Below are 14,646 nucleotides of genomic sequence, written 5' to 3'. Positions count from 1 at the left end.
TGTATGTGTGGGTGGCTGTTAAGACCCCAGAAACCACTCCAGACACGGGAACCCACATAAGAGGGTTTATTAAGCAAACAAAATGTCTCCTACAGGGTAAGAGAGAAAATGAGAGGGAAAGAGAGAGAGTGAAAAGCGAGGAAGAGAGAGAAAGAATGAAAAAAAAAAAAAATGGCGGGGGAGCTATTCTTAAGCAGTCAAATTTCCTGGGTTAACAGGGGACCAATAACAGAGAAGGATACTTGCAAGCTGACTGATGAACCAATAGCTAGCTAGGATGTTCACAGACTGACAAGAAGTTGGGAGGCGGGGAAATGACTGCAGCATAAAGGGCAGGGGAGCAGCTTTATATTATAGTGGGGGAGAGACAAAGAGGTAGAGAAGAAAGGAGGAAGGAAGGTGGGTCTCCCTTAACAATAGTTTTTGTTGGCCAGTGAAATTTGGGGTACAAATTTTCTGCTTTCCTGAATTTTCCTACTTTCTCCTAGTCTACCAATTTTATACTTAGAGGAATAAAAGTAAACTTATTTTTTAAATAAAAATTGTACTTACTAAATAACATCTTTCTGTTTCATCTTATATACCTCTTCATTTATTGAGTATCCAAAGGAAATCCTAAAACCAAGTTTCTGGGCTCCAACCAAGCCATCCCAAGAGGTGGATTTACACAAAATATTCCTGTTGAATTTACAATTTCAATCAGTGAAAAAGTCCTTTCTCGAATCTTCTCTTGCATTCAGCAGAGAGCTGGGCAGGATTAGACCTTCCTTGTGTTCATTCAGTCTCGCGTCTTGACCTCTAAAGGGGACAGGGAACTGCTGTGAGATTCTGGCAGAGCTTTCAGACCTTCAGCATTAGCTTTTTGGCTTGAGCCCACACATATGCTTAGCCTTTCCGCTTTCAAGCAGCGTCTCTTTGCCGGCACTGGGCTGGGTGTCAGCAGGTGGTCTGCTGGCCCCAAAAGTTTTCTGCATGAATTACTGTGTATGGTTTCTGCACACTGAAACTTGGCATGTAGGCACGCACGCACACACCCGCATGCACACACACATACACACATTCTCCTGTCCCCTCTGCTCTGTACTCTGTGTTCCATTAGAAGCCATCCAGATTCTTGGTGTGAATGTTGAGTCAAAGCCAGGCTTTTCTCAAAGGATCACCTACTTTCCATTACGAGTTACCACACTCCATTCCCCTTTTCAGATAAAGCTTCTGTTCTAGTAGTTTTCCCTTTTCTAGGCTTCCTTTATATGTTTCCAGCTTCCTTCTCCAGTCCTGACTCCAAATAGCCACATGAATGAGTCGATCTTGTCATTCCATGGCCCTAGAATATTCTGTAGCTTCCATCACATTCAAGATAGTGAATATATTCCCCAGATGGCAAGCAAGGTCCTTCATGATGGGACTCTAACTTTATCTGCCCAGTCCTCATCTTCTCCACACATTTCCCATCCTCCTCTATTGCTCTACCACAGAGTTCAGGATGTGACCTGCTTTCTCACATGTCTCCTTCTGTCCACGTGCTGGACCTGCTGCGTTCTTCACTTTGTCCCCTAGCCAATGCTTTCTTTTCCTTCAAAAATCAATTTGAGTGTAACCTCCATATAGTGTGAAAATGTATCTAGTTATATAATTGTGATCTGTGCATATAGCTTTATCTTATACTCCAATAAAAGTTTTAATTAAAAAAGTTTCCTTCCTGAAGCATATTTTTCTGTTCAGTGTCGCTGCCTGCGGCAACAGTTGCGGGATATTGTTACCGCCTGCAGCAACAATTGCGCGGGTATTTATTGGAGGTGGACTGGAAATGAACTACTTCTACTATTTTTCTTTTTAGTGGGCTGCTTTCTTGCTTGTTTACTCCCTAGTTTATAGAGAAAGAGAGGCTTTGAGAGGAGAGAGAGAAAGACTTTGCATAAGAGAGAGTCTTTGCTTAAGAGAGAATCTTTGCTTATTGGAGAGGCTACACTTTCAGAGATGCTACTTCTTTTTAGAGTTCTGCTGCTTCTTCTTAAAGGTGCATCCTACATCCTGTGTCCTAAAGGTGAGTGCTAGAAGTGTGTCGCTGGCTCTTTGCGGTACCAAATCCGCAGATTTTTGTCACCGCCTGCAGCAACATTTTGTGCGGGTCTTATGGGTGGTGGACTGGAAACTGAGCTACTTCTATCTCTGGGCTACTTCCTTGCTTGCTTGCTTGCTTATAGAGGATAGAGGAAATGAGGCTTATTTGCTTTGAGAGGAGAGAGAGAAAGAGGCTTTGCTTAAGAGAGAGAGACACACTTTCAGAGATCTATATCTTCTTAGGCTTCTGCTGCTTCTTAAAGGTGCGTCCTGCATCCTGTGAACTAAGGGTGCGTCTATCTGAGGTGCTTCTTAGTGATGTGTCCCGTGTACTGCAATCTGCCTATCTGTGATCTAGAGGCATGTTCTCAATCCCTCAAGAGGGAACAGTCAGTCCAGGGGCCTCAAGGCGGGAGTGGGCCTGGGCTGCGGAAGACAATGAATTGCTGGTGGTGAGTCCTGTGTGGTGACTTGGAAGGCTACCCATGCTTGTCTCACGGACACTGTGCCAGCGACTCAGCTCACTGGCCTCTTGACACATCTCCAAGCTGCTGGCTGAGCTATGTGTTCCACCGTGCAGGTTTTCCTGTCATCTGCTGTAGGCTGTCAGAGCCAGAGGAGGGGACTGCTGGGGTTTGCTCTGTGCAGTGGATTCTCAGTCCAGAGTGACTGATCCCTTCTCTCCTCTCCCCTTGGGAATAGGTCCATCATTCCCAGCCAACGCTCCCCAGGAGGCTGGCTTTCTCTGGTGCTGTCAGGGTTGGCTTCCTTCCGATTGGGATCAGCTCTGTTCTGGAAGGGACTGGCAGAGCATTCAGCTGGCACACTGCTGCTTCCAGACCACACTCTAGTCACCCAATCAAGTCATAGCTGCCACATTGGACGTGCCTCATGCTGAGAACCACCCGTGGAGAGAACAATGCCTAGGCGGGGTACCTGTGAGGCCCCTGGCTGTGGCTCACAGCCTGCTGCAGCTGATACTCAACATCATCTTCAAGTGACACTTACCAGTGAAATGGTCACATGCCACCACAGGGCCAGAATTGCCCTCAGAGTTGACCCTGTCTTGCATTCCTCCTGTGTCTGGTATTGCCCAGGACAAAAGTGTTGGAATACCATGACACCCTCTTCTAGCGGGGTGCCTGCTAAACCAGATAACCACTCAGCTACGGTAGAAAACAGAGTTCTCATTTCTCTTACACTTGAACTTGGCAGCAATTGAAAACACTCTAATTATATCTCTGGGCAATTAGATGTCCTGTGTGACTGGTGGGACCTTAGGAATGTGGCTGTTGGCCTTAGGAGGGTAAAGTTGCTGGAAGAGCTCAACCCACCATTTAGAAGCCCTGGGTTCAGTGCTCCTAGACCCAGCACACAAAAACAAAATATTGAAATTGGCAGGGACCTTGGTGATTAATAGCTCTTCTCTTATCTATGGAAAATATTTTAAAAAGGAAAAATGACCTGAACCAATGTTAATGATTGTACTATAGTAAAGAATTTGGGACTCACCTGGGTCTTTTTTAGCTCTGTGCTGTAATGTGCTGTTTGACTTAGGGAAAACAACAACAAAAAGTTCCTAGCATGCCCATCAAAGTTCTCTGGGCCTCTGTCTGGGTTATTCTTGCTATCTTATGTAGTAGGCATTTTTTTTTTTTTTTTTTTTTTTTTTTTTCTCTTCACAGACAAGGAAAAGGAGACTGGGAGGATAAATCCATTTAGCTAGTAAATGGCAATACTGGAACCACACTTAAACCTTTTGACTTTTAACCAATAGCATTTCCAAGTCCATCTCCATTTTCATCCTCTGGGACTTGATGCATAACAGAAATTAACCACGATTTTGGCAGGACAGGATATATAGAATCCCTGAAAAGTCACTGCCCATTCCTGAAGCAGATATTTTGGGTTATTAGGAGTTCTAAACAAAGGATTCTGATTTTTAGTGATGAATTCTCATCATCCCTGTGTCCTCCAATCAATGCCTCCTTTTAGCAGTCCCTGTAACAGAAGCAGGGGCCCCATGGCTCCTAACATGACTTGGAAATGTACCATCTCAGTCTCTGTCTCCCCTTATTAAATGTCACCTCTCAGACTTACTGTGGCACTTAAAAGTCCAGGATTTTCCAATCAACTAACTAGAGCTAAATCTTGGCTCCATAACTTCTGAGAAACCTGAAATATATACCTAACCTCCCCGTTTCAGCTTTTTGATCTGTAAAATGGAGCTAGTAAGAACCTTCCTGAGAAGGTGGTGAAGACTAAATGATTAGATCAGGAAGCGCTCAGAACAGTGAGTGGTCCATGCTAGTCGTTGCTACATTTGCTCTTGATTGAGTTGTAGGAGTTCTGTCACAAATCCGAGTTCTCCCTAGCAGTACAAACAGAATGTGTTCATGATCCCTAACCGTGGGCTTTCTAGGGTAAGACGTATCCAGAAGACACAACCATACACAGTTTTCTCCTAATTTCAGGCACTGATCTGTTCTGGGTCCTGTGCTCTGAGGATTATCTTCAATTTCTGCAACAGCAGAAAGCTTTAGTTCACCCACCTGAAAAGCCCAAGCTCACCTGGAGGTTATGATTAAGTATTTAGTGGAGAAGCCCGAGCCTCTTATGTAACTTGAAGTGTGTAAAGGAACAATGATAAAACCGATGTCCTGAACTTTTCCAAAGCATCATAAATCTCTGTGTTAAGATTTTCCAGTCGTTGCCAAGGTATCGTTTGTCCTCTGGCTTTTGTCTTAAGACAGACTAGAAAAAAGTTAACGAATCCCCTCTTGTTAGATTGTGTATTTGCCATTAAAGACTATAAAAATGCTACTCTTTCAAGTCACTGTCATCTAAAATAAAACCCATGCTTGTTTTGTGGTTTCTCAGCTATATTCTGATTTAAATTGATCACTTCCTAGAGTTTGTCTATTTCCTCATTCAGAGCTGGTTCTCCCTCTCCCTTGGCTTTCTGTTTCCATCTCTCTCTTTCTCTCCTTTTTTTTTCTTTTTTTTTTTTTTTTTTTTTTTTGTGTGTAGATTGTCCCTCTAGTGACCTTTCAGTGGCTTAACATTTTGTTGCAATGCACAAGTGAAGCTGGAAAACAGAGCCAAGTGACAGTGAAGTAACAGCTCAGCCTTCACAGAGTCAATGTGCTCTGTGCTATTTCTGGCCAGAGCAGATGTGGCCTTGATGGACTGCGGGGAACAATCTCTCTCAGGTAAAAATAAATTGCAAAAATTAATACCAAAATGAGGCAAATCCTTCCATCTGCACACAGATAATGAATTGGGAGTCACATAGAAGAAGGACTGAACTCAGAATCCATCAGGATCCTGCCCAGTAGGCTTAGTCTAGAAGACTCCAGCAATGAGCCATTTGGCTTCAGGTCAGTCTCTGTGACTTAAGAAATATATTTTTGATCAACAAAAACAACAAAAGAATAAAATAATAAAACTGTATATGCATCATGCAATTTGAGACAATCCTTACATTTGGATGGATTCATTTCTGACAGAGTTGAAGTTCTTTATAGTTTTCTCCTTAATCCCATTTCCCTTCCTCCCACCCCAGAGATAAACACTATTTTGAATTTTCATGCTTTCATACTTCCTGTAAACACATGCATCTGTCCATAATATGTACTATTCATTTTGCATATATTAAAACTTTAGATAAAGGAAAGCACACTATACATATTGTTCTACAACTGTCTGCTTATGTGTTTCACATTGTATTTCAGCAATTTAGCTTTCAGTTCATTCATTTGAATTGCTTTGTGGTATAATACTTCATAATCAGACTACTATATATTTATCTATTCTCCAGTTGATGAACACTTGGATTGATTCTAATTTTACACTATCATAAACAATGTTTCAATGAGTATTCTTGCATATTTTCTTGTCCTAACATACAAAATCTTCTCTAAGACAGTGGGTTTTTTTTTTTTTTTTTCCAAATTGTTTTGTCTATACCCAAAGTAAAAAGTACATTTACATGGAAACCCAATGCATATATATGTATAGTTTATTTATGTGTTTATATGTGTGCAAAAGTATATGGAACATAAAGTTCTCAAAATAATACCCTTATTTTCTATTTAGTTTTAGTCCAATTTAAACTAGTTTATTTCACACCCCCAGAAAATGCTAATTGGAATCTATTAAAGTGATTGTATGATTCGATGAAGCATATCCATTGACAATTTGAAAAACCATTGATCTGGAATACATGCATACGATGGGGACTTACTGGGTCATAGATTGTGCCCATTATTTTCAAACTAAGAAGTTTGTTTTGTGGGTTCATCTTTTTGGAATATTTAAATAGATATTTGTTTTTAGCTAGCATTCTATGTATTTCTAGAAGATGTCTTTTCAGGCTATTTAGTGTGCCATACAGCTGGAAATGGAAGTTCTATTTTAACCTTTCTGGGCTTCAGGTTTTCATCTGTCACAAGAAGTCACACACACACACACACACACACACACACGTAACCCTTAAGAATTTTGCAGTCTAGTTTCTCTGCAGCCCTAGGGTCATAGGGAGAACTCCAGGGTCTGTCAAAGTGTGTGTGAGTTAGGAAGAGGGAAGGAACTGGAGTGAACAGGTGGAGTTGTGGGCCTTTCACCCCCAGTGCTACATGAGGATTCCCATTTTAATATTATTGGTCCATTATATTTCCATTAGATTTAATAGGCAACAAGGGTTGTGCATCTTGAAAATATTCTTGAACCCTTGGTGTAGAGGTTCTTTGAGGCTCTTTCCAGATCTAAACTTGACTGCAAATAACCTTTGAGTCTCTGGATCATTTAAAATTATATCCAGAGTTAAGGAACAGATAGCTTAGGGAGTAGGGTTTCCTGAGTTGGAGTTGGGCAAATAGTGTTGGCTAATCTGCCTGAGAGTGAACATATTCTTCCTGCCACTATGGGAACTGACTTGGATAGGACATTTTTAGAATCCCAGAGGACAAATTGGGAACACTCTTGGGTCAGGACCTATACTTTGAGGACAGCCATTACTGTTCTATCACACGGGCTTCATCTTCATGATGTTGCCTTTAAAAAGTCTTTTGTTTTCATTATGCTGTTTATTCTGTGAATAAGGACTTTATATAAATTTTCCTGAAATCCATTTCTGCTCAACAAACTGTTCCACATGCTCATGATAAAGCTCATTTGCTCAGCAGGGTGCTCAGACAGATAAACCATTATATTCACAGAGATGAAATTTTATTATCATTTTAATGAAAATATTCAGCTCCTCCTGGGTTTATTTTTGCTTTCCCGTATATAGCAGGAACATAAAAACAAGAGAGAAAGAAAGAAAAAAAAAAAAAAAAAAAAAAACACCCTGGGTAGTAACTTGGTAGTAAAGTGGATTAAAGGTGGGCATGTGTTAATTAATTTATATAGAATCATAGACCTCTCTCCTATTACCCTGCTTTCTCCACCTCCCTTGGGCCTGGATTACTGCCTCCTCTCAGATTCTAGTCCTTCCCTTCAATTTGTCCTGCTTGTATTTCATCTTTTTAATCACTGTTTTCATCACATCACACCCCTGCTCAGAAACCCTCAAGGGATCTCCATTTCCCTCCACATCAAATCTAAATTCAGCAGCCTGATTTCAAGGCTTCTCCTAATCCATTCTTTCCTTCCACCTCAAGCTTTATTTCCTTTGCCACAAGTGCTTCCGGTTCTCATGATTTGGAGATAATGGAATTTTTGTACATCAAAAAAATTAAAATCTGTGTCATTTTTCTTAGGTACAGTTCAACCCAGTTGCCTCAAACAAGAGCGAGCACACATCAACAGTCATTACCTCCCCCCACAGGCCATGTGACATGGTTCTCTAAGGGGCTGGGGTGGATGAAGACAGTCTGTGCACTTCTCTGTCTCTAAGGTACTGAGAAAGGTGACTTTCTGGCTGTTTGTGAAAAGTTCGCCATTTTGATAAGTCAGGCAGAATGCAAACAGCATACAGGAAAGTAAGAGAGACATGAACAATCAATCCAGGAATGGTGGCTTCAAAAACTTGTGAACTTATACACCTGTATAAGGGAAGGCTCAGCAGATCACAAAGTTCTGGAAAAGATGCTGCAGGGGTAGGTAAATGACATTCAGAAGAAAGCTTATGTCTTGGAGAGTGGTCTTCTTTGTGTATGTAGTTCATTTTCAAATTTGTTTACTGTCATGTGTATGTGTAATTAATGTTATTTACTTTGTTTTTCTCTATTTCAGTAAGTTCTGGTTCATCCACTTAATAGAACTGTATGATTTGGGGAAAGTTTCTTTATCCACAAAATGGAGGCATTAATGGCATACAGTATATAGAATTGTTCTGTGTGCTAAATGACAATACATTTAAAGAGAATAGAATTGGTTCAAGACAAAAATATTAGTTGCTATTTCTGTCATCATAGTTATTCTGAGTATTCATAAGCTGCTCTTCATTTGAGCAGCTGCTAAAATTCTGCTTTCTCTTCAAGTATCTTCAAGTCAGCTCAATTCAGTTAAGCAATTTGTGAGCACTCAGGATATGCCAGGCACTGAGGAGACACTGAAGATAACCACAGGTATAACACTGACCTTGCCATTGAACAGTTTACCTTCCAGTAGGGAAGGCAAACCCATAAATTAATCGTAGTCATATACCACCTAACAATCTAAGGATGTTTTGGTTAATGTCAGATCCATACATGGTAGTGGTTCCATCAAATTGTAATAGAGCTGACCATATTTTTGTGTCTCATTCAATTTCTTTTATCCATGTTTTATAGTTTTCATTGCAGAGATCTTTCACTTCTTTGGGTAAATATATTCCTAGTATTTTGTTTTTTGTGACCATTGTAAATAAGATTGCTTTCTTGATTTCTTTTTCAGATAATTGGCTATTAGCCTATTGAAACTGATTTTTGTATGTTGATTTTGTAGCCTGTAACTTTACTGAATTCATGTATTAGTTCTAATAGGTTGGTGAAGTTTGGGAGTTTTCTTTATATATGATCATGTCATCTGAAAACAAATGACAGTTTTGCTTCCTCATCTTCAACTTGAATATCCTTTGTTTTTTTTCTTGGCTGATTGCTCTGGCTAGAACTCACCATACTGTGTTGAATAAAAGTGCTGAAAGTGGATATCCTTATCTTAATCTGGATTTTAGAGAGAAGGTTTTAGCTTTTAGCTTTTCCCCACACAGTACAATGAGATGTTAGCTGTGGGATTTATTCACTATGTTGAGGTATGTTCCTTCAATTCATTCAGAGTCTTTATCATAACAGGATATTAAATTTTATCACGTTTTTCTGTGTCTAATGAGATGATCATATGGTTTTGTCTTTCATAAGGTTAATATGGTTGTATCACCATTTGAACATGGTGAGTAACTTTTTACAATGTGCTGTTGGACTCCATTTGTTAGTATTTTGCTGGAAATTTTTGCAGCTATTTTCATCAGTGATATTGGCCTGTACTGTTCTTTTTTGATGTATCCTTATTTTGGTGTCAGAGTAATGCTGGTCTTGCAAAATAAATTTGGAATAATTTCCTCCTTCTCAATGTTTTAGAATAATTTTTAAAAAGTATTGATATTAGTTCTTTTAATTTAAATTTTTAGTAAAATTCAACAGTGAAACCATCTGGTCCTGGAATTTTATTTGTTGGGAGATTTTTTTGTCACTAATTCAATCTTGTTTCTCATTATTGGTGTCCTCAGGTTTTCTGTTCCTTCGTGATTCAGTCTCAGTAAGGTGTGTATGTTCTGAAATTTGCACATTTTTTCTAAGTTATCAAATTTGTTGGCATATAACTGTTCTTATTGTCTCTAGTGATCCTTTGTGTTTCTGTTGTGTCAATGTGTTAATGTCTCCTTTTTTTGTTTCTGATTGTATTTGAGTTTTCTCTCTTTCTTTGTTTACTTAGTCTAGGTCAAGTTTTAGCAATTTTTTTTTTTTTGAAAAGCCACCTCTTCATTTTGTTTATGTTTTATATTGTGATTTAGTCTATTTTATTTACTTCTACTCTGATTTTTCTTATTTCTTTTCTTCTACTAGTTCGTTCTTGACTTCCTCCTTCTTTGACATGTACCGACAGGTTGTTTAAGGTCTTTCTGCTTTTTTAATGTAGGTATTCTTTTGCAGTTTGTAAAAATAAAACAAAAAGTTTGGGTATGTCATGATTCTATTTTCATTTGTTTCAAGAAGTTTTTAAATTCTCCTTCTTGATTTCTTCCTTGATCCATTGGTTGCTCAGTAGTACATTGTTTCATTTACATGTATTTGTATAGTTTCCAAAGTCTTTCTTGTTATTGATTTCTTATTTTATTGCATTGTGGTCAAGAAAAGATATTTGATATGACTTTTTAGGTTTTTAGCATTTGTTGAAATTAGTATTTTGAAGAAATATATTTACTCCCAAGTTTGTTGCAGCACTATTTGCAGTGGCCAAGAAATGGAAACAACCTTTGTGTTCATTAACTGATGAATGGGTAAAGAAAGTATGGTAGGTGTAGGTATACACAATGGAATATTATTCAGTCAGAAAAAGGAACAAAATCTTTTTATTTGCAATAGCATAAAGTGGAAGAGGAGGTTGGTGTGTCAAGTGGAATAAGAGGACTAGAAAGACAAATACCACATTATCTTACTCATATGTGGAATTAAAAAAAATGATCTCACAAAAGTTAATGGTAGAATGGTGGTTATCAGAAGTTGAGAAGAGTACCTGAAAGAGAAAGATGGGGGAAAGTTGATCAAAGGATAAAGTTATATCTAGGGTGAATAAGTTCTGACGTTTGGTCTATAGTAGGTGATTATGGATAATGATACTGTACTCTATATTTTCTGAAAACTTAAAGAAAGGGATTCGAATGTCTTCACCACAAAGAAATGGTGTTTGAGGAGATCATAGGCTTGAGCATTACACTGAAGTCTAACATGCTACCCCATAAGTGTGGGCAATTTTTATATGTCAAAAAATGAATTTGAGCTGGGAGTGGTTGTTTGTCCCTGTAATCTCAGCTATTCAGGGTTGCTAAGGTAGGAGGATCATGAGTTCAAGGCCAACTTGAGCAACATAGTGAGAATTTGTCTCAAATCAATAAATCAGTAAATAATTTTAAAGATTATAATGGAGCTGAAGAGTTCCTATCACCTGGTAAGGACGTAAGCATTGTGACATCCTTGTGCGATGCCTTGCCTGTGTGTTTGTGGCAATGCTACTGTGCTGCCAGTTGTATAAGATACAGCACATGTGGTTATGTACAGTAGTAATACTTGGTAGTAAATGACCATGTTACGGGTTTATGTATTTCCTATGTTATACATTCTATCATTACTTTAGAGCATACTCCTTCATATAAAAATAAGTTTACTATAAAACAATATGCTGTGTAACTCTGGCAGCAGCCTCATAAATCTGGTGTTTACCAGGTCTCTGGATTGCATCATTTTCTCTGTTGATTTAACACAGCTTGTCTTGTTCATTGTGGCCCTAGAACGGACACACACACACACACACACACACACACACACACACCACGCCATTAGCCTAGAAATGAGGTAGGCTGAACTCTTTAGGTTTGTCTAGGTACGCTCTGTGATGTTCACAAGATGAAATCACCCAATTATGCATTTCTCAGCATTGTTAGGTGACATGGAGAACAAGGACCAATGCATAGAAATTTCTGAGAGTTTCTAAGGATAAGAAAAACTGTTTCAATGATTAAACTCACTGCACGGAGGAGGAAGAGTTGAGGCACAACAGAGGTCCTCCATCACAGGCTTCTAGAGACTCACGAGGGCTATTGCAACGTAGGAATGAAGTATGGATATGGCAAATCATGGACGATCCTTGAAAACTATAGGTGAAGAAAAGAAGGCACACATGAAAGACCAGAGGCGCATTCCTCCATTTATATGAAAGACATGGAACAGGCAAATCCATTCAGATAGCAGATTAGTACTATGTAGGAGTTGGGGTGTTGGGAGAGGGAACAGGGAATGACTGCTGTTGAGTGTGGGGTTGCTTTTTAGGAGTGACAGAAATGTTCTAAAATTAGTGATGCTGTTTTTTGCACATCTGTGAATATATTTTTAAATGTTGTCATTTACCTTGAAAGGGTGAATTTTATAAGATGCGAATTTTATCTCAATAAAACTGTCATTTAAAAATTGTTTGTTGCATGTAGTTGTTATGTCTCTTTAACCTCCTTGGAACAATTGTTTATTCTTTCTTGTTTTTATTGACCTTGATACTTTTGAAAATTATAGGCCTGTTCTTTCGTAGATTGTTCCTCAGGTTTAGTTTGATGTTTGCTCATGGTTAGATTCAGATTATACATATTGGCCAAAAATATCACAGATGGGGTACTGTATTCTTCTTATTGTATTTTATAAAGTGTTATACAATTTTAGTTTGTCCAATTACTGGGTACCTTGACTAAGATACTGTCTATCATGCTTCTCTCCTGTAAAGTTATTCTTTTTCCCTTTGAAATAATTTCAATTTTGTGAAAAGTTACATTGAGACTGTATAAATATCCCATTCTTTATCAAATATTTACTTATTTGTTTATGTCGGAATGAACCAGGCCTTCACATTTAATTGCCATGCTATGATGTATTATTAAAATTATTTGCTGCTCAAACTATCCCAGATTTGGCTAGTGGGAGCCCCTTCAAACTGGCTTCTGTGTCTTTGTGGTGTGTTTCTTTCGTTCTCTGAGCACTTCCTTCCTCTCTGGTATAAGAAGATGCTATACCTTCATCTGCTTTTTATCTGCTCAGCCCTAGAACCAGTTACTTTTACAAGAAACTCATCATTTTAATAGAAAATGATATTTAGAAACCAAGATTAGATTTCTAAGGCATGCTCACTGGTCTTTAGGTATCACTGCTTCCAGGTCCCTCCTAGTGGATTAAGCTAGAAAATAGATATACATTTATAAGTAGGTACATGCACACATTTATGTCTGTGATTCTCTACATTGTCCATCTACTCATCCACCCATCCGTCCAAACCATCCATTTATAGAAAATTATGAGTTTATCCTGATACTGTAATCAAATTCCACAGGTTTATTACAGTTTTCTTCTTTCCACGTTTGTAACTCCCTTTCCTGGGAGCAAGAAACCTGATTTCCATTATCCTCAAGATAGTTATTATATAACCAAAGCCTTATGTAAAACTTACTTTCCATTCATTCTCACACAATTCAAGTCCTAGCATATCCCACTCCTTCTTGGACCTACCTAATGGTTTCTGGACTGAACTAATCAAAAAGGAAAGAGGGTAGGCGGAAAATGAGGAGAAAGCTATTTTTCTTTTTACCTATCATTCAGTGAATTATGCTAATAGTATTTTCCAATATTGACTTGTCCTTGAATTTTTGCTATGTGATGTCCTTTGGTTTTTCTATTCTTTTATTTGAGATTTTTTTGATAATCTAATTTATTTTGCTGACATAAAAAGCTTTGGAACACTAGAGATTTTCTTAGACGTTCCTTTAATTTCATTCTCTTTGATTTCCATGGGAGAAATACAGGCTTTCTCCTGACTTCCTGGCATTTTTTTCCCAGCACCTTTGATTTTTGAAATGCCATAAGAAAAATGGCTGTATTTTAGTTGTGGAAATTATTGATATGATTCAGAAGCAGGGATATAAGATACCTACTTTTAGTGGTGCGGTCTGACTCTTGAAAAAGCCATATTTATATAGTTTAATAAGTTTGTTTGTAAAAATAGAAAAAAGATTTCTAACACTTCCTGGGATTTCAAATAAAAAAGGGAAGAAAGGAAGTCGTTTAACCAAATACCATTTGTTCTCCCAGTGTTGGACAGGACCAACCTTAAAGAATAATTGGTAAATAAACAATAACAATCCCACCATCATTTATCTCCTTCATATCCAGCCTAACCTAACAGGATTTGTTTGAGTCCTTAAGAAAGTTAATTAAAGAGATAAATCTGCCCTGGAAAACATTTATATTTTAAATAAAGGTAGAATTTGGGAAAATGCCATGTAGACATATATCATTCTATAAATCATGATTATTCTCAATGACCTAAAACTTGGAGCAGGTCATATGGTTAAATAATGTCCATAATTTTATACTTGAGAACATCCTTCATCCTTCCACTTGATCATTACCACACTTTCTTGGGGTATCTGGGCTTTTTATTAACTTGGTTATTCCTATATATATATTTTTTTTTTACCAATTCTCAAAATACAAAAAAGGATAGCTGAAGGAGAAATGCTGATACTTTCTGGTTGCAAGGTTTACACATATTGTAGCATGACCAGTTGATCATTGGGGAACTGTACCTTTCAATGACTTGCATGCTTCAATCATATCAGTATCCCTGATACTGACAGAGAATAGAAGTCTGGCCTCGAGTATACATTTTGGAGTGATTTACATGCAGATGTGATTTGAGCAACCCAGTGTTTGAACCTTGCTCTTCAGATAGCAGACATCTTTTCCTCACTTACCCAATGGTTTAAATGTTTTTTTTTCCCTGAGAGGTCTTTTTCATCTGTATTAGGGCATAGTAATGCATCTTACCTGCTTCAACAAGATTTGGGGA

The 14,646-nt window shown here is 38.2% G+C and overlaps 1 protein-coding gene across 5 annotated transcripts in view; it reads left to right on the top strand.

Annotated features, from left to right (window-relative positions):
• Positions 1–14,646, top strand: part of LOC306645373 (uncharacterized protein) — a 169,342-nt gene that overhangs the window by 46,904 nt on the left and 107,792 nt on the right. Inside the window, exon 1 of one of the 5 annotated variants that reach the window (XR_013759614.1) lies at positions 2,554–5,273. The exons of the other annotated variants lie outside the window; for them this stretch is intronic. The gene's annotated coding sequence lies outside the window, so the exon portion shown is untranslated. Of the gene's footprint in view, positions 1–2,553; positions 5,274–14,646 lie in introns of those variants that run through there. 5 annotated transcript variants of the gene reach the window in all.

Source organism: Sciurus vulgaris, assembly GCF_902686455.1.
Source record: "Sciurus vulgaris genome assembly, chromosome: 15".
NCBI lineage: Eukaryota > Metazoa > Chordata > Mammalia > Rodentia > Sciuridae > Sciurus > Sciurus vulgaris.
Note: the sequence above shows the minus strand (reverse complement) of the source record. Positions and strands in the feature narration are given on the sequence as shown.